Source organism: Triticum aestivum, chromosome 1B (assembly GCF_018294505.1).
Source record: "Triticum aestivum cultivar Chinese Spring chromosome 1B, IWGSC CS RefSeq v2.1, whole genome shotgun sequence".
Taxonomy (NCBI): Eukaryota; Viridiplantae; Streptophyta; class Magnoliopsida; order Poales; family Poaceae; genus Triticum; species Triticum aestivum.
Window position 1 is genome coordinate 362,518,876 of NC_057795.1, and position 19,117 is coordinate 362,537,992.

Consider the following 19,117-nt stretch of genomic DNA (forward strand, 5'->3'; position numbering starts at 1 on the left):
GTGGATCCGATCATTTTCGACATCCGCAAGATCAATTCTAAGTTTTCTCAATGGTGTTTGTTTCATTAATCCCAAGTTGTCTTTGTTTTTTCGCGCCCTCCCACCCTTTTCTTCAAGGACTCAGATTTCTTAATCATGTATCCTTTTATTTGTGGGAAGTCTCTTCATTCTTTTATTTCAATGTTCTTATCCGGTGATTTTCCATGAAGATGCTCAACAATTTCAAGTTCTCATCCTTCGTTGTTGTTTCTTCTCCGGTGGATCCAATTCAAGCTTGTAGTGTTGATCATATTCTTTTCCTTGTGTCAAATGCTTTTTCATGCCGGTGCACCTCTTAATCATTCACTTCTCGCTATTCATTTGTTCTGGAGTGTTGAAGATATCTCGGAAGATTCGTGCTTCCATTCTCTATCTGTTCAAGTTATTTTGAGGTTGTTATCTCATTCAAGCCATTTAATTCAACCGGTGCAATCCCCCCTTTCAATCAATTGTTCATCGGTGTATCTTTTAGTGGGCCCTAACCCACAGGTCTTTTTCCAGAATCTTACCTGACTCTCCTAATTTTCCCGGAGCCATTCCCAAAGTCTTTCAAAGTTTGACGTAAGAATGAATTATCATCAGTCATATGTCTTTCTCCAAGATCTTTCAAATTCTTTTCAGCGTTGGCTCAACCCCCTTCGTTTTTCATTCTCCTAGAGTATCTCAACAATTCATGGTGGTTCTCATCATCATTCTCAACATTTGAAGATCGAAGAAGAGTTTCTCTTAAATCTTGCTCCATTCTCTTCAAGATTCATGGTACTAGCGTTATTGCCATCCTCTCATAATTGTTTTCGATTGTGAGAATTCTTTTCACCCATCCGGAGCATTTCATGAGTTGTTTCCATTTCTTTCCTCCGAAGGCCATCATGTCATAATTCTTCATTCTTAGCGTGTAGCTATCTTTCTCCAAATCTTACCGGTGAATCATTCAAATATCCTCTAATCAGTTCATGATCTCTTCGTTCTCATGTATCTAAATCCCTTCAAGTATCTTCATTCATTTTCCAATTCTTCCCGGTGATTTGTGCCTTTGCTAATCTCATTTAAAAATTCTTATGGTGGTTCGTTCAAGATTTCTCTTCCTTCATTATCGTATCATTTCACTCGTTTCTTTTGTTGTTTCAATCCTACCGGCGGTTCATGAAGACCTTCTCAAGTTTGTGATATGTCATTTCTCAATCCTTTTCAAGAGGAATAAGTTGCATGCCAAATCCATTCGTCACCCATTAAATTGGATGAGGATAAGCATAATGTAATTCTTATTCGTGTTTTATCAAAGTGTCTAATTCTTTTCTACCAGAGTTTGTTCGTGTTACCAATTTCTCAGCTATGTGTTGTTCATCCTTATTTCCGGAGTTCCAAGTTTTCCGCATTATCGTCGCGAAGCTCCATCTAAATCATCACAAGGATCACTTTGTTCTTTCAACTTCTCTTTCGTTTGATCATTCTTTTATTACCGGAGTTCTTCATTGAGGCTCTACATGGTGGTTCGTCAAGGATTCTTTTCATTCTTCAATTGTTCTTCAAGATTTCTCTTGAAGTTATGATCCGTCAAGCTATACTCTAAAATAAACATGGTGTTCAACACACGTTTTGTTTTGAGGAGCTCAAGTATTCTTCATCTTGCATTCCAAAGTGCAATTCTTTCTACCTTATTTTGAGGTGGTGTTATATCACTCTTGACAACTTCTCTTCGTGGTTCATGATTCACAAGTTGTCAAGAATGAGATAATTAAACCCATCGTTTCTTCATTGGAGTTATCTTGGGTTATATTTCACCTAAAGCCTTCCATTGGAAATGTTGCTGTTCGTGGTGCTTATCAATGATCCAAGTTTTTCTCCTATTCTCTCGGCGAATCAAGTTTTCACCTCCGTGTTGTTCTCAAGCAAGCAATTGTTTTCGTTAGTGGCAGAATGTCACCTCATAGTCTTGAGATGTTTTCCATAAGCCCACTACAAACTTGTCCTTCTCGTTGTTGATTTTCCAACAACCCCGTTGTAATCTTCTTTGCAAGGATGCTTTCCAAGCTCAGTTGTGGCAGAAGTTGGCATTTTCTCCTCCATTCTGTTATTCCAATGATCTATCTTCTATTCTTTCTTCTGGAGGCATTGTGATGTTGTTCTCTTCACTCATCATCTTGTTTTGTCAAGATCATGTTGTTTTCCATGCTTATCCACTTAACCGGAGTGTTGTGTCTATCATTCCTCTTTTAACCGGAGTCTCATCCAAGTGCTTTCATTTTGCCAAGTTCAAATCATATTCCTTCCATGTTCACCCGAAGTGCTGCCTGAATTCTTCCTCTCTCATCTTGTTTTAACCGGAGTGGATTCGAATTCTATCTTGTCCATTAAACTCTTGATTCATGTCTTTGCAACCTTCAAGTTCTCATAATGTTCCTTGTTCCTTTTTTCTAACAGATTGTTTGCAATCTTGTTCATCTTCGTTGTTTTCTTTCTTTCATATTTCTCAACCTCTCAAGGTTCGTGGTTTCACTCATTCATCAAAGAAGCAACTTAATTTACCTCTTCTCTTCCTCTTCCGTTTCTCTCTGGTACCATCCTAGATCTCGGGACGAGATCCTCTCGTAGTGGTGGAGTGTTGTAACGCCCTGAGACCGACGCTTCAGAAGCCTTCCAGTTATTTCGTTGTTGTTGTGTGTTATTTATTTGTTTGTTGCATTTCATCATGTCATTATCTGCATTGCATTGGCACTCTGTTGCCGTCATGTTTTAAAACTTGCATTCGTTAGTCGTTGATGTTTCTCCCTTTGCCTTCATCACCTTCCCTCTTGACCGCTTTGCCTTCGTTGACCGTTCCAGGCCAATCGGGTGTTCGCTCCCCTCTTGACCGTGACCGTCTGACCCCTCTTTGCACAGTGCATAGACCCCTCTCGCGCGTCCAAAAACTCCCCTTGACCCAAACCGGACTGTCGCTACCGTTGTGTCCGGATCATCCCCTAACGTCTACAAAACATCTCCGTTTTGTTAATTGGGCTCCCTAACTATTTTATTCGCGGTCGTCCGATTACGATCGTAGGGATGAGGTAGCCCCTAACCTAATCCACTTAATGTATATATTTTGTCCAAACCCTAGTCCAATCCATCCATCCCGTCTCCCGCCGCCGCCACTCTCCCGCATCGTCCTCGGGATCCTCCCAATCCAGTCCACCCCGACCAACTAGAGCTGCAGCCCCCTCTTGATCCATTCCACCAACCAGATCTCCGACCACCTCCCTTGTTCTGCGTGCCGCCCAAATCACAGCAGCCTCGATCCCGAGCTCCTCCTCTGCTTCTTGCCCCGGCGCCCGAAGCCTACCTCTTCTCCCCTCGATCCCGAATGGATCGTGAAGCCGCCCAAGGCCCCGAGCTCATTGATCTCCTCATGCCCGAGCACCTTCTCCTCCAAATTCCCGCGCCGCCGGACCCCGCAGGTCGCCTCCCCGACACGAACTTGCCTGATCTGGCCATCTCCGAAGCCTCCTCGCCAACCCGTTGCTTCCCGCGCAGCCGGAGCTCCATGCAGCCTCGCGCCTCCTCGTCCCCGCACAACCCGCCAGGCGCCGGTCTCCTCTGCTTCGCACCTCCTAAGCAGAAACCAAGAGCATGAGCTCCTCCTTCCACATCCCGCGGCCGAGGACCCCAACTCCGGCAGCGTCATCGCCCTCCTCTTCTCCTCCTGAGCGCGTCCTTCCTTGCAGTCCCACGTCAGGAGCTTCTTCCCCGCCTCGCTGTTGTGTTGCTGGACAGGAGCCGAGTCGTCGCCGTCCCGCTCGACTCCACCGTCCTGGAGATCCATCAACGCCACCGGGAACCGCGCCCCTTCACCGGGTCCGCCTCCCCCTGTCCGTCCGTCTCCTTCCCTCGTTCTTTCTCCTCCCTCTGTATTCAACTCTCTCTCAGGTCTCTCTCTCTGCCTTGGACAGGAGCTCCACACCATGGCCCTGCAGTTCCTCCCCGCCTTGGAGCTCCCTTGCACCGCCGGATCCGAAACCCCTCGCCTGGACCTACCCGTTCCTGGCACTCGCGTCGCCGTCAACCACCCGTCGCCGAAGTCCATCGCGCCCAGCCGCCGGCGTTTGAACCTGCTGTTGTTTCTGTTCTTCAGAAACGGGCAGCAGCAGCTCGCTCGCCCCGCCTGCGTTGCCCCGCTCCGAGCTAGCGTGGACGAGCGCTAGGCCCAGCCTGCTCCATCCAAGGCCCAGCCGGCCTGCCCCGCCTCCTGCTCCACCGACCGGCCCATGAGGCCTGGTGAGCAGCCCCCACCCCCTGTGCACTGTTGGGCCCACCTACAGATTCGGCCCGCATGTGTTTTTTTCCTGTTCAGCGAATTTGTCCATTTATCCAGAGTTTGCCTGTTTTACAGAAAACCCCTTGCACTTCATGCATTTAATTACTCACAAATCATGCATCGGATTAAAATGATTCAAACATGTAAAATGCTTAGAATTTTGTGTAGATTAATAATATGCTGCTTTCATCCATGTTTAAAATGTTTAAACTGCTATTTGATTAAATTTGCTTAAATGCCATGTTAAAATGCTTTATTTCATAGCTAAATAACCGTAACTCCATTTTAAATAAACTTTATATGTAAATGGGGTGGAAAAATACCTAGTTTAATATGGTGGCATTGTTTTGCATGTCTAACAACTCTAAAATATGGTTTAGGGCAGAACAGTACCAAAACTAAAATATGGACATGAGGATTTTCCGGAATTGTTGTTTGTTGTTCCGGCCTCATTTAAACTTGCCTAAATAGTTAGTTTTCATATGCTTCACCCCTTGCCATGTTTAACAACATTTAATATTGTTGAGTACCTAACCGGGAGTGAACTAAATAATTGATGTGGTGTTTCGTCAATATGCAACGCGTTGCATATTGAGCTCCACTTAACTTGTAGTATTGTTTGTTGCACTTTGCCATGCCATGCCTATTTTAACCGGACATGCATCATACTTGGTTGTGCATCATGCCATGTTTATGTATTGGTTGTTTACCATGTTGTTTGCTTCTTTCCGGTTGTGCTTCTCCTCGATAGTTCCGATAATGTTGCGATTGTGAGGATTCGTTCGACTACTCCCGTTCGTCTTCTTCATGGACTCGTTCTTCTTCCTAGCGGGATTTCAGGCAAGATGACCACTACCCTGGATCTCACTACTATCATTGCTATGCTAGTTGCTTCGTTCTATCGCTATGCTGCGTTACCTATCTTTTGCTCGTCAAGCCTCCCATATTGCCATGAACCTCTAACCTTTGACACCTTTCCTATGCAAACCGTTGTTAGGCTATGTTACCGCTTTTGCTCAGCCCCTCTTATAGCGTTGCTAGTTGCAGGTGAACTTGAAGATTTCTCCATGGTGGACAGGATTTTGGTTGGGATATCACAATATCTCTTATATTATTAATGCATCTATATTTTTGGTAAAGGGTGGAAGGCTCGGCCTTTTGCCTGGTGTTTTGTTCCACTCTTGCCGCCCTAGTTTCCGTCATACCGGTGTTATGTTCCCGGATTTTGTGTTCCTTACGCTGTCGGGTGATTTATGGGACACCCTAGACAGTTTGCTTTGAATAAAACTCCTCCAGCAAGGCCCAACCTTGGTTTTACATTTGCCTCACCTAGCCCTTTTTCCCTTGGGAGTCGCGCTCTCGAGGGTCATCTTTATTATAGCCCCCCCGGGCCAATGCTTGTCTAAGTGTTGGTCCAATCTAGAGCATCGTGCGGGACCATCCCTTGGCAACTTGGGTTACGTCGGTACCTGTATGCTTAGCTTATCTGGTGTTGCCCTGAGAACGAGATATGTGCAGCTCCTATCGGGATTGTCGGCGCATCGGGCGGTCTTGCTGGTCTTGTTTTACCATTGTCGAAATGTCTTGTAAACCGGGATTCCGAGTCTGATCGGGTCTTCCTGGGAGAAGGTCTATTCCTTTGTTGATCGCGAGAGCTTGTCATGGGCTAAGTTGGGACACCCCTGCAGGGTATAATCTTTCGAAAGCCGTGCCTGCGGTTATAGGCAGATGGGAATTTGTTAATGTCCGGTTGTAGATAACTTGACACCAGATCCGAATTAAAACGCATCAACCGTGTGTGTAGCCGTGACGGTCTCTTTTCGGCGGAGTCCGGGAAGTGAACACGGTTTCTGAGTTATGTTTGACGTAAGTAGGAGTTCAGGATCACTTCTTGATCATTGCTAGTTGACCACCATTCCTTTTGCTCTCTTCTCGCTCTTATTTGCGTATGTTAGCCACCATATTATGCTTAGTCGCTGCTGCAACCTCACCACTTTATCCCTTCCTTTCCTACTTAAGCTTTGCTAGTCTTGATACCCATGGAAATGGGATTGCTGAGTCCTCGTGGCTCACAGATTACTACAACAACAGTTGCAGGTACAGGTTCATGCAATGATCATGATGCGAGAGCGATGCTTTCTTGCGCTGAGTTCTTCTTCTGCTGCTTCTTCGATCAGGGGATAGGTTCCAGGTCGGCAGCCTGGGCTAGCAGGGTGGATGTCGTTTGAGTTTCTGTTTGTGATTCATCCGTAGTCGGATGATGCTCTGATGTATTGTGATGTTGTATTCATGTGGCATTGTATGCCTTATGTATGTATCCCCATCTATTATGTAATGTTGATGTAATGATATCCACCTTGCAAAAGTGTTTCAATATGTGGGTCTATCCTTGGTGGGACCTTCGAGTTCCTTTTGGATAGGGTCGCATATTGGGCGTGACATGTGCTACATCATCCTCTCCTCTTCGGGGAAATCCAACGCAAGCTCAAGACGTAGCAAGAAGAATTTCTAGCGCCGTTGCCGGGGAGGCTTACGCAAAAGTCAACCATACCAAGTACCCATCGCAATCCCTATCTCTCGCATTACATTATTTGTCATCTGCCTCTCATTTTCCTCTCCCCCACTTCACCTTTGCCATTTTATTCGCCCTCTCTTTCCCAATCTCCTCCTCTTTTTCCCTTTGCCTTTTGTTTGCTCGTGTGTTAGTTTGCTTGTTTGTTGTAATGGCCTTACCTAAATCTGGTGATCTTCGCCATAAAAGGCTAGAGGAGATCGAAAACAATGTCAGGAAGTTTATGGTTTTGCAATTTGAGCATAATAATTTCTTTAGAAACGAGCTTAAGGAACAAAGGAGTTTTATGAGTTATATGGATAAAGAGCTCGATGATATGTCCAAAGAATTTGATGGTATAAGAGCCCAAATCGCTCGTCTTGAAAAGATGACCGCTGAAATTTTGGATATGCAAGCCACCTTAGTCAATAAGATGGCCACTAAACCCGATTCCTATGAAAATCAAGGTGAAGATCTGAAAGTTATTAATGTGTCCCCTATTAAATCTTTGTTTTGCAATATGAATCTTGATGAAACTGAATATGATCTTCCTTTACCTAGAAGGCGTTCTAAGATTCGGAGTTTTTAGATCTTAATGATGAAATTGATAAAAGTGGGATTGAAAGAATTAGAAATCTAGATGTTGCTAAACCCACTATATTGGATCTCAAGGAATTTAATTATTAAAATTGCTCTTTGATTGGTTGTATTTCCTTGTTGCAATCCGTGCTAGATTCTCCTCATTCTTATAGTCAAAATAAGGCCTTTACCGAACATATTGTTGATGCTTTGATGCAATCTTATGAAGAAAAGCTTGAGTTGAAAATTTCTATCCCTAGGAAACTCCATGATGAGTGGGAACCTACTATTAAAATTAAAATTAAATTTTTTGAGTTTTATGCTTTGTGTGATTTGGGTGTTAGTGTCTCTACTATTCCCAAAACTTTGTGTGATTTGCTAGATTTCCGTGATTTTGATGATTGCTCTCTAAACTTGCATCTTGCGGATTCCACTATTAAAAAGCCTATGGGAAGAATTAATGATGTTCTTATTGTTGCAAATAGGAATTATGTGCCCGTAGATTTTATCGTTCTTGATATAGATTGCAATCCTTCATGTCCTATTATTCTTGGTAGACCTTTCCTTAGAACGATTGGTGCAATTATTGATATGAAGGAAGGAAATATTAGATTCCAATTCCCTTTAAAGAAAGGCATGGAACACTTTCCTAGAAATAAAATAAAATTACCATATGAATCTATCATGAGAGCCACTTATGGATTGCCTACCAAAGATGGCAATACCTAGATCTATCCTTGCTTTTATGCCTAGCTAGGGGCGTTAAACGATAGCGCTTGTTGGGAGGCAACCCAATTTTATTTTGTGTTTTTTGTTTTTGCTTATGTTTAGGAATAAATAATCCATATACTTTCTGTTTAGATGTGGTTTTGTGTTTTAATTAGTGTTTGTGCCAAGTAGAACCTATAGGATAAGCTATGATGATAGTTGATTTGATTCTGCTGAAAAACAGAAACTTTGCACTCACGAGAAAAAATTCAATAAACCACAGGAACGTGATTTTGCATTGATTCTTTTTTCTTCTGATCAATAAACAAACTTTCCAGTACGTAATATTTTTGTAGAATTTTTAGAGTTCCAGAAGTTTGCGTTAGTTACATATTGCTACAGACTGTTCTGTTTTTGACAGATTCTGTTTTTCGTGTGTTGGTTGCTTATTTTGATGAATCTATGGCTAGTAAATTAGTTTATAAACCATAGAGAAGTTGGAATACACTAGGTTTAACACCAATATAAATAAAGAATGAGTTCATTACAGTACCTTGAAGTAGTCTTTTGTTTTCTTTCTCTAACGGAGCTCACGAGATTTCTGTTGAGTTTTGTGTTGTGAAGTTTTCAAGTTTTGGGTGAATTCTTTTGATGGATTATGGAACAAGGAGTGGAAAGAGCCTAAGCTTGGGGATGACCATGGCACACCCAAGATAATCCAAGGACACCAAAAATTCAAAGCTTGGGGATGCCCCGGAAGCCATCCCCTCTTTCGTCCACTTCCATCGGTAATTTACTTAGAGCTATATTTTTATTCACCAACATGATATGTGTTTTGCTTGGAGCGTCTTGTATTATTTGGGCCTTTGCTTGTTAGTTTACCACAATCATCCTTGCTGTACACACCTTTTGAGAGAGTGTTATATGAATTGGAATTTGATAGAATACTCTATGTGCTTCACATATATCTTTTTGAGCTTGATAGTTTGCTCTAGTGCTTCACTTAGATCTTTTAGAGCACGGTGGTGGATTTATTTTAAAGAAACTTGATCTCTCATGCTTCACTTAGATTATTTTGAGAGTCATTAATAGCATGGTAATTTGCTTAATGTTAATATACTTGGTGTTCAAGATATGTGAAACTTTCTTTTGAGTGCATTGAATACTAAGATAAGTTTGATGCTTGATAATCGTTTTGAGATATGGAGGTAATAATATCAAATTCATGCTAGTTGAGTAGTTGTGAATTTAAGAAATGCTTGTGTTGAAGTTGGTAAATCCCGTAGCATGCACGTATGGTTAAAGTTGTGTAACAAATTTGAAGCATGAAGTGTACCTGGCTTGTGCATCCTTATGAGTGGCGGTCGGGGACGAGCGATGGTCTTTTCCTACCAATCTATCCCCCTAGGAACATGCGCGTAGTACTTGATTTTTGATGTCTTCTAAATTTTTTCAATAAGTATATGAGTTCTTTTGACTAATGTTGAGTCCATGGATTATACGCACTTTTACCTTTCCGCCATTGCTAGCCTCTTCGGTACCGTGCATTGCCCTTTCTCACATTTAGAGTTGGCGTAAACTTTGCCGGTGCATCCAAACTCCATGATACGATACGCTCTATCACACATAAACCTCTCTATATCTTCCTCAAAATAGCCACCATACCTACCTATTATGGCATTTCCATAGCCATTCCGAGATATATTGCCATGCAACTTTCCACCGTTCCGTTCATCATTATTATGACATACATTACTTTTGTCATATTGCCATTGCATGATCATGTAGTTGACATCGTATTTGTGGCAAAGCCACCATGCATTATTTTTCATACATGTCACTCTTGATTCATTGCACCATCCCGGTACACCGCCGGAGGCATTCATATAGAGTCATACCTTGTTCTAGTTTCGAGTTGTAATCTTCATGTTGTAATCAATAGAAGTGTAATGATCATCATTATTAGAGCATTGCCCAAATAAAAAAAGGCCAAAAAAAGGAAGGCCCAAAAAAAAAGAAAAGAAAAGGGCAATGCTACTATCTCTTTTTCCACACTTGTGCTTCAAAGTAGCACTATGTTCTTCATGTAGTGAGTCTCATATTTTGTGCTTCAAAGTAGCACCTCGTTCTTCATGTAGTGAGTCTCATATATTGTGCTTCAAAGTAGCACCATGTTTTTCATATAGTGAGTCTCATAAGTTGTCTTTTTCATACTAGTGGGAATTTTTCATTATAGAACTTGGCTTGTATATTCCTACGATGGGCTTCCTAAAATGCCCTAGGTCTTCATGAGCAAGCAAGTTGGATGCACACCCATTAGTTTTCTTTTGTTGAGCATTCATAGCTCTAATGCATCCGTTGCATGGCAATCCCTACTCCTCATGTTGACATCAATTGATGGGCATCTCCATAGCCCGTTGATTATCCTCGTCAATGTGAGACTTTCTCCCTTTTTGTCTTCTCCACACAATCCCCATCATCATATTCTATTCCACCCATAGTCCTATATCCATGGCTCACGCTCATGTATTGCGTGAAAGTTGAAAAAGTTTGAGATTATTTAAGTATGAAACAATTGCTTGGCTTGTCATCAGGGGTATAGAAGTGGGGAACATCTTTGTGTGACGAAAATGAAGCATAGCCTAACTATATGATTTTGTAGGGATGAACTTTCTTTGGCCATGTTATTTTGAGATGACATAATTATTTTGATTAGTGTGCTTGAAGTATTATTATTTTTATGTCAATATGAACTTTTGTCTTGAATCTTTTGGATCTGAATATTCATATCACAATTAAGAAGATTTACATTGAAATTATGCCAAAGTATCACTCCTCATCAAAAAATCTCTTTTTACCATTTACCTACTCGAGGACGAGCAGGAATTAAGCTTGGGGATGCCTGATACGTCTCCAACGTATCTATAATTTTTGATTGCTCCATGCTACTTTATCTATTGTTTTGGACTATAATGGGCTTTATTTTCCACTTTTATATTATTTTTGGGACTAACATATTAACCGGAGGCCCAGCCCAGAATTGTTGTTTTTTTGCCTATTTCAGTGTTTTGAAGAAACGGAATATCAAACGGAGTCCAAACGGAATGAAACCTTCGGAAACGTGATCTTCTCACCGAACGTGATCCAGGAGACTTGGACCCTACTCCAAGAAGTGCCAGAGGAGTTCACGAGGGTGGGGGCGCGCCCTCCCCCCTGGGCGCACCCCCCTGCCTCATGGGCCCCCTGACGCTCCACCGACGTACTCCTTCCTCCTATATATACCTACGTACCCCCAACAGATCGGGGACGGAGCCAAAAACCTAATTCCACCGCCGCAACTTTCTGTATCCGCGAGATCCCATCTTGGGGCCTATTCTGGAGCTCCGCCGGAGGGGGCATCTACCACGGAGGGCTTCTACATCATCACCATAGCCCCTCCGATGAAGTGTGAGTAGTTTACTTCAGACCTTCGGGTCCATAGTTAGTAGCTGGATGGCTTCTTCTCTCTTTTTGGATCTCAATACAATGTCCCCCCCCCCCTCTCTCATGGAGATCTATTCAATGTAATCTTGTCTTTGCGGTGTGTTTGTTGAGACCGATGAATTCTGGGTTTATGATCCAACTTATCTATGGAAAATATTTGATTCTTCTCTGAATTCATTTATGTATGATTGAGTTATCTTTGCAAGTCTCTTCGAATTATCCGTTTGGTTTGGCCAACTAGATTGGTAGTTCTTGCAATGGGAGAAGTGCTTAGCTTTGAGTTCAATCTTGCGGTGACCTTACCCAGTGACAGAAAGGGTTGCAAGGCACGTATTGTATTGTTGCCATCGAGGATAACAAGATGGGGTATTTATCATATTGCATGAATTTATTCCTCTACATCATGTCATCTTGCTTAAGGTGTTACTCTGTTTTTAACTTAATACTCTAGGTGCATGCTGGATAGCGGTCGATGAGTGGAGTAATAGTAGTAGATGCAGAATCGTTTCGGTCTACTTGTCACGGACGTGATGCCTATATACATGATCATTTCCTGGATAACCTCATAACTATGCTCAATTCTGTCAATTGCTCAACAGTAATTTGTTCACCCACCGTAGAATACTTATGCTCTTGAGAGAAGCCACTAGTGAAACCTATGGCCCCCGGGTCTATTCTCATCATATCAATCTCCATCACTTTATTTACTAGCTTTTGCTTTTACTTTTTACGTTGCATCTTTATACCAAAAATACCAAAAATATTATCTCTATCAGATCTCACCCTCGTAAGTGACCGTGAAGGGATTGACAACCCCTAAGCGTTGGTTGCGAGTACTATCGTTTTGTGCAGGTACGAGGCACTTGCGCGTGGTCTCCTACTAGATTGATACCTTGGTTCTCGAAAACTGAGGGAAATACTTACGCTACTGTGCTGCATCATTCTCTCCTCTTCGGGGAAATCCAACACAAGCTCAAGACGTAGCAGAAGACAAGCTTGGCAATTCGGATATGTAGATCTCCTTCTCTGTAACCGACTCTGTGTAACCCTAGCCCCCTCCAGTGTCTATATAAACTGGAGGGTTTAGTCCGTAGGACAACAACAATCATAATCATAGGCTAGCTTCTAGGGTTTAGCCTCTATGATCTCGTGGTAGATCAACTCTTGTAATACTCATATCATCAAGATCAATCAAGCAAGAAGTAGGGTATTACCTCCATCGAGAGGGCCCGAACCTGGGTAATCTACATATCCGAATTGCCAAGCTTGCCTTCCACACAAAGGAGAGTCCCATCCGGACACGGGACGAAGTCTTCAATCTTGTATCTTCATAGTCCAACAGTCCGGCCAAAGTATATAGTCCGGCTGTCTGAGGACCCCTTAATCCAGGACTCCCTTAGTAGCCCCTGAACCAGGCTTCAATGACGATGAGTCCGGCGTGCAGATTGTCTTCAGCATTGCAAGGTGGGTTCCTCCTCCGAATACTCCATAGAAGATCTTGAACACAAGAATCGTGTCCGGCTCTGCAAAATAAATTCCACATACCACCGTAGAGAGCACAATATTCCATAAATCTAATCTGCTGACAACTTTTTATAGAATGACATCACGCCACGGCCCGGTCATTATTCGAACCGTTTTTCACAACCTGCCACCGCATATATCGCGAGGCGGCTTTATCGGCACATCTTGTCGAAGCAGAGATTTTGTCCCCTCATCGCGGGATTCTCATCAGTACGGGTGTGGGTAACCCAACCGCGCCATCAATCATGACGCTTGGGGAATAAGCAATTTTAATGGGCAAGTGGGGAGGCGCAGAATCTCTGCTGCCTTTATAAGGGGATAAGAACTCCCTCTTTCACCCATGCCTTCTTCCTCTGCTCATCCATTCCATCTTGATCAAGCCCTAGCGCTCAGGCGTTCGTCTTCTCTGCCCAAAAAGGTCTCCTGAAAATGTCCGGATCCGGAGCAGGAGGCAAGTGGATGGCCTCTAAAGTCCGGGAGAAGGATATCAAAAAGCTTCGGGGGCCCGGGTATTTGCCCAAGAGAATCGGCCACTGTCTTCCAATGGCGGGACAAATCGTCCCCACCCTAGAACCCCACGAGAGGGTGGTATTCCTCCCTCACTTTGTCAGTGGGCTAGGGTTTCCCCTCCACCCATTTGTTCGCGGCATCATATTATTATGGGATTGATTTTCATGATCTATCCCCCAATTCCTTCCTCAACATCTCGACATTCATCGTCATGTGCGAGGCCTCTCTCCGCGTCCCGCCACACTTCGGCTTATGGCTGAAGGTTTTTAATGTGAAGCCAAAGGTAGTGGGCGGCGAGCATGCCGAATGCGGAGGCGCCATGGTGAGCAAGATGCCCAACGTTACATGGCCAACAGGTACTTTCAATGATTCCGACAAGGAGTGGCAGAAGCAGTGGTTTTACATCACCGAGCCGCGCGGCAAGGAATGGGCCATCGCTCCAGAGTTCAGATCCGGTGCCCCCCTGCGACTTACGTCCTGGCCCAAGAAGGGCCTGAACTGGGCTTCGTCTGACGAGCTATCGGAGCTCCAGACGCACGTCCAAGACATGGAAGACAAGAACATCGGGCTCGTCAATGTAGTCCAGGTGATGTTAGTTCACCGGATTCTACCTTGTCAACACTGGGCTTGCAATTTATGGGAGTTCGACCCGGCCAAGCACTAGACCTTGCTAGAGCTCTTCGGCTCCTCGCAGAAGGACATCTGGAAGGTGCTCTTCAAGTCCGGCAAACCGTGCCGGACTCCGCCGAGGACCGCGGGTACCAACTGTCCCGCCCTGCAAGTTTGGTAAGTGATTGTTCGTTGACAATTCGTATGTTTTATTCGCATATCCTTAGGAAAATGCTTGATGTGTTTCCCCCAAATTTCCTAGGGTTGGGCGAAGAAGGCAGGGCGGATCTACTGTCCAGCCCCGCTGCCAGAAGAACCGGTCGGCCCACTTCTGATGAAGATGCTGGTCCCGGCGCCTTACAAGGCACCGAAGAAGAAGGCCAAAAAGGAGGCCAAGAAGGCCAGGGGCGGCCTCCGTCGTCATGGCGCTTCAGACACAAGATCCGAAGACTCGAATGCCCATTCTTCCTCCGAAGAGGAGGAGTAGGAGGAAGGAGACGAATCCCCCACGGGGGGAAGAAAGAAAAGGACGGCCTCCACATCCTTGGAGGCCGAGTCGCCTAAGAGGGGAAAAACTCCTCTTCAAGAGGAATCCACCGCCGCCGCCAATAGCAGCCCGGAGTGGGATCCCAGGGCCAAGCCCCTGGTGAACTCGTGAGTATAAAATCCAAACGCGCTCATGTGTCCAGACTTGTCATGGCATGATATTTTAATCTGAGCCATACTTTTTTCAGCCTGGCGAGGTCCCACGCCGAACAATCCTTGTCAGAGGATTTGCTGGGTTCGGATGCAATGAAGAGCAGGACACCCCTGAAGGCCCCCTCCCCCAAACATATGAATGAAATCGAGGTTTCATCCCAGAAGGACTCAGGCCACGGAGGGGGGGGGAGATCGCAAAGGCGGCGCCAGGAGGCCAGACTTCAGTGTCCGGACACACGGGAGAGAAGGCACTCGTGGACGTCAACGTCAGGGGTTATCTTGAATCCGGCCCCCAGCCAGACATGATTCCGGAGACCCATAAGGCCCCAGGTTCAGGCAGGCGGCCTCCGTCAGCTGGAGGAGGTGTGTCTGTTCCATCGGCAACCTCTGTCCAACCAGAGGTGTCGGATGCTTTATTGGCGGCACTGATGGGTGCCTCCATCATTGATGAACATTGTGCCCTTATGGGTGTGGTGATTGAGAAGATTCAGTCCACTGAGAGTGGACTGAATGAATCATGTATTAGCCTCATAAGAGGCTTTGAGGTATGTTTTATGAGGTTTAGAAGAGTGTCATGGTATAGATAGTAGCTCCTGATACACTGTTCGGTGAAAGGAAGAACCGGACAGAGGATCAAATTTATGTTCGCATGAGACTCACTTGATGACATCTATCACTCTTTTTAATAAGCAGGCGTCTGTAGCGATTGCCGCCTCTCATGCTTCGGAAGTATCCAGACTAAGGCATAGTCTGGAGCAGGCTGAAGGAGAACTTGGCCAAGTGAAGAAACAACTGGAGGATAACCAAGGTATGTAGAAACCTTGTTTATTTAGCACAAATGAGTAAGTGTGCATGATGAAAATATTTTTGTAATGTGCTCTAGGGGCGATGGCTGAAATTGAGGCTCTTAAAAAGGTTGTGGCCGAAGCCGAGAAGAAGGCAGACGCAGAGCAGGCTCTCCGTGAGAAACACGAGGCCAGAGTTATTGAGGCTGAGCAAGAGCTTCAAGAGGCCATGAAGAAATGCGAGACCTTGGAGTAGAGTTTAGCAGGGAAAGAATCTGAACTCTCCCAGGCTCGCCAAGCCGCAAGTGATGCCCGGGGGGAAGCCCAAGGTGCCCTGAAGGAAATCCAGGAGGCGAGGAAGATTGCGGCTGGTAAGGCTTTTTCTATACAAAGCGGGTATTTGAAAGGAGAAAATCAAGTTGAGAGTTTAAATTCAGATTTCTCTAGGGGTATTTGCAGAGCTGCCACGCAACATATCTGATGCCGCCCAATTCTACCAAGCTGAAGAGAGGAATACTTCGGATAAGCACTTCTGGATGCAGTATCTGGCGCCGAATTATCCGGTGTCATTTTCCAATCAACTGAAGCAGCTGGTCGAACTACATAAGGCGGACGAGCTAGCCATGAAGGATTTGATTATCCGGCTGTGGCCCGCCGAGCCGATTCTGAGCAGTTACTTCGGGCTCGTGAAGCGGCTTGTGAGTGCCTGCCCTCGACTCGAAGTCATCAAGCGGTCGGTCTGCATAGAAGGTGTGTGAATGGCCTTCGCCCGTGCAAAGGTGCATTGGGGGAAGATGGATGCGGAAAAGCTGATGGCTGAGGGATCGCTAGAGGGAAAGGAGCACCGCAAGCCCGAGCTGTATTATGAAGGTGTCTTGAAAGGAGCCCGCCTTGTGGCGGAGCAATGCACCAAGGACATATTTCCATGAATACGGTCATGTTTGTCCTTTGTAATATTTGAACAAGATCATTTCTAACATTTATTGCTTATCGTTTGAAAGTTTTTCCTCCTGTGCGGCCGTTTTATATACTAATCCTGAGAGTTGGCCAGTCGTCGGCTTCTGCCCCCATGTAGTAAGTATGGGGGTGTTCGGGATAAACCTGAACACTCTTTATCCTAGTTTTGGGTCTTTGAGGGAGGTGTTCAGCATAGCGAACCAGGCAATCAGACTATAGGGCTTTATCACTCTCACTTAGCCATAGGAGTTTTAAAAGGAAGGTAGGCGTATCCCCTAGTGTTCGGAAGACTGCACGAGGGGATTTACAGGCGCCTGATCGAAAGAAAAGCCGATCCTTCGCACGCTGCATTGGATATGGCATTATGCGGAAGAAATCCTTAAAGATTTTACAACCTCTCGAACAGCTGACCAGCTCTCGCTGCATCATGACAGTCAATTTTCGGCTTTCTCTACTGAGGTGCTCATCCAGAAGAACCGGGACACAATCGCAGTAGTTCTCCCTGTGCTACCTTAGCCGATATAGCGGAACGTAAGGTACCAAAACATAGGAGCCAGGCAAACCCAACTATTGACCCAAGACATGATTCGGAGCTGATGCATATAATGCTATAAGTTCGGGGTGCCGAACTGCCGTGAAGGTGTTCAGACTTTATTGCCATATTACGGGTATAAAGAAGCCCGTGGCATATTGAGGCATAACGCGAAATGTCGCTGCCTTTTGACAAAAGAGTTTTAATAAGAAAAATCAGCAGATGAGCATCATATAAACCCACATGTTGTATTTGAATAATACCTCAATGTGTATGAGTACATGTAATGTGATAAAAAGAAATATGACTGCGGAACCTGCTGAGACCAGGCGGGAGGAAGGTGTATGCGGATCCGGAGTGTGGTCGGATGATCGTAGAGGGGAATATCTAGAGATTCCCTTACGCGCTTGAACTGTCTTCACGCCATCCGTCTTGGCCTACACAGAGGTGAACCTGCAAAGAAAATGTAAGAAATGGTTTCGCACCACAGAGCGGTTGAGCCGCGGTATGTGGCTTGTCTTAACTTTTTGCAAGAGTGTTTTTAATTAAGCTCCGAGCGAGCCGGGCTATCCTGCCGCGCAGTAGTTTGGACTCCTTTGGCGGTGTCCGGGAGCTGGGCCTTGCCATTAACCGTGATGACGCAGCACGGACCGGGCATCTTGAGTTTACGGTAGGCGTAATGTGGCACCGCATTGAACTGAGCGAACGCGGTTCGTCCGAGCAATGCTTGATAGTCACTGTGAAAGGGGACGATGTCGAAGACTAACTCTTCGGTACGGTAACTGTCCGGAGATCCGAAGACCACTTTCAGTGTGATCGAGCCCGTGCAACAGGCCTCTGCACCTGGTATGACACCCTTGCAGGTGGTTTTTGTGGGCTTGATCCTTGAGGGGTTGATGCCCATTTTGCAGACTGTATCCTGATAGAGCAGGTTCAAGCTGCTGCCACCATCCATGAGGACTCGTGGAAGGTGGAATCCGTCAATGATGGGGTCGAGGACCAATGTGGTTGAACCGCCATGACGGATACTGGTAGGATGGTCCCTGCGATCGAAAGTGATCAGACAAGAGGACCATGTATTGAGCTTTGGGGCGACTGGATCCATTGCGTAGACGTCCCTTGGTTCATGCTTCTGCTTGGGAATATGGGTTGTGTATATCGTATTCACCGTTTTCACCTGGGAAGGGAATTTCTTCTGTCCTCCTGTGTTCGGTGATCGGGGCTCTTCGTTGTCATCGTCGCTTTGGGACCCCTTCCCCTTGTTTTCGGCACCTGACCTACTGTCTTGTTTGAAGACCCATCATTCTCTGTTGGTATGATTGGCTGGTGTTCCTAGGGTTCCATGAATTTGGCATGGACGGTCGAGTATGCAGTCCAAACTGGACGGGCCTGAATCATTTTTGTTGAATGGCTTTTTCCGCTGACAGGACTTGGAGCCACTGAATCTGGCATTGACTGTCGTGTCTTCGGCACTATCGCCATTTTTACGATGCTTGTGTTTGTTGCACCATGGTTTGTCGTTGCTATCCCTGGCTTTTGATGTGCCAGGTTTGCTTGTTGTGTTGTTGCTACCAGCCAACCAGCTATCCTCGCCCGCACAAAAGCGGGTCATGAGTGTTGTGAGGGCTGCCATGGACTTTGGCTTTTCTTGGCCGAGATGTCGGGCAAGCCATTCGTCGCGGATGTTATGCTTAAAGGCCGCTAGGGCTTCGGCATCCGGACAGTCGACAATTTGGTTCTTTTTAGTGAGGAACTGGGTCCAAAATTTCCTGGCTGACTCTCCGGGCTGTTGGGTTATGTGACTTAAGTCATCAGCATCCGGTGGTCACACATAAGTGCCCTAGAAGTTG